We start from the raw sequence: 1,794 nt of genomic DNA on the forward strand, positions 1-1,794 counted from the left end.
TCCCTAAAATGCAGTTAGTGCAGATCTCTCCACTTGTTAAACGACTCCAGGGGTTACCCATTTTTCTCCTGAGAAACTCCTGACCTCTGCCTTTAAGGGTCTCCTGAGTCTTAACAGCACTCTTCATCAGCCTCACCCGACCTGCACTTGTCTCAGACTTCTATCATCTTCACTGCCTCCGGCCATTTGCCTAACATTTTCTCCCACTTGAAATCCACCACAGCACTGTCTCCCCATTTTCCAAACCTTCCTGAACTATCACCTTTTCCAGAAAGCTTTTCCTGACCAATTTGCCCATCCCAAATACTATTATCCCAACATCCACCCGTATGCTTCTAGGCCAATCCTTGTCTTGTCTTATGCTGTCGAGTCAACTCCGACCCATAGCAACACCATGGACACATCTCTCCCAGAACACCCCACTCTGCATCTGCAGTCATTCTGCTAGTGAATCCAGGGAGCTTTCTTGGTAAAAATACGGAAGTGATTTTCCATTGCTGCCTTCCACGCACTAAACAGTCTCCTGCTCTTGACTCTCTCCCATGCCGCTGCTGCCCAACATGGGTGAGTTTTGATTTGTAGCAGATGGCCTTCCACTTCCTAGCCACTGGCCAAGCTAGGAATGGAACGGGTGGACCTCTGCTTGACTCTCCCTCCCATAGCCGAGACTGGTAGAGTACTGGAAACCCTCCAGATGCTACCCTGAGAGGGGGAAGCCAATCCTTAGCAAATGTATATATCACCATCCTTGATATTTTAAGTACATTGTAATCTAAGGACTCTACTTTCATTCATTTATTTATCCATTCATTCCTTATGCGACACTGTGGCTTCTGCCAACCGTAACTCCATTCCTTCCCTTCCTTGTGAGCTCATCCTGAGGCCCGATGGAAGATTAAGACCGTTTAGGGTCGACTCTCTGAAGGGAAAAGGAAAGCTGTTTATTTCCATTGTGCAGAGAAAGGAATGAGAGTTCTCAAATCTAAATATCAAAGGGAAATGACTTCCTTAGGGTTGTAGTTACCGAAAGGGAAGGGTCCAAGTGAGTAAGAGGCAAAGTCTATTGTCAGGTTCCTGGGAATAAACAATGGAAGGGATAAAAACGATGATATCGGAAAGAGATAATGAATCACTGGTAGTGACTAAGAGAGCAGGTTCTTTATTCATCAACTCCAATTGTCTAATGGCAGAGTACCTATTTGTTTATAAAATGAATCAATAATGTTGTACATAGTAGTTTACGGAGCTGGATTAAAGTGCATTTTTGGTCATTCATTCATTCATTCAATAGTATTTATTGAGTGCTTTCTGACTACAGACCATTGTACTAAGCGCTTGGAAAGTACAGTTCAGCAACAAGTAGAGACAATCCCTGCCCACAGCGGGCTGGTCATCTGCAAGCTCCTGGAAAATTCCTAATTCTTCAGATTCTTAGAAATAATAATAATGATAGTAATAATAAGTGTGGTCTTTGTTAAGCACTTACTGTGCACCAGGCACTGTACTAAGCACTACGGTAGTTACAAGATAATCAGGCTGGACACAGTCCCTGTCCCATGTGGAGCTCAAAGTCTCAAAGCCCGTTTTACAGATGAGGTAACTGAGGCACAGAGATGTGAAGTGATTTCCCCAAGGCCACACAGCAGATAAGTGGCAGATCGGGGATTAGAACCCACGACCTTCTGACTTCCAGGCTCGTAATCTATTCATCACACCACGCTGCTTCTTTGTGTGTCCCAGGATAATGAGCCCCTCACTCACTGACGTTTTTCTTTCTTTGTTTAGTGCTTGATG

The 1,794-nt window shown here is 44.5% G+C and overlaps 1 non-coding gene across 1 annotated transcript; it reads right to left on the reverse strand.

The window, feature by feature from the left end:
* Positions 1-574: 574 nt before the first annotated feature.
* LOC114814141 lies at positions 575-712 on the reverse strand. The gene has a single exon (XR_003761878.1). It is a non-coding gene; the product is annotated as a small nucleolar RNA SNORA7 (small nucleolar RNA).
* Between the last annotated feature and the right edge of the window lie 1,082 nt (positions 713-1,794).

Source organism: Ornithorhynchus anatinus, chromosome 8 (genome assembly GCF_004115215.2).
Source record: "Ornithorhynchus anatinus isolate Pmale09 chromosome 8, mOrnAna1.pri.v4, whole genome shotgun sequence".
NCBI classification, from domain to species: domain Eukaryota; kingdom Metazoa; phylum Chordata; class Mammalia; order Monotremata; family Ornithorhynchidae; genus Ornithorhynchus; species Ornithorhynchus anatinus.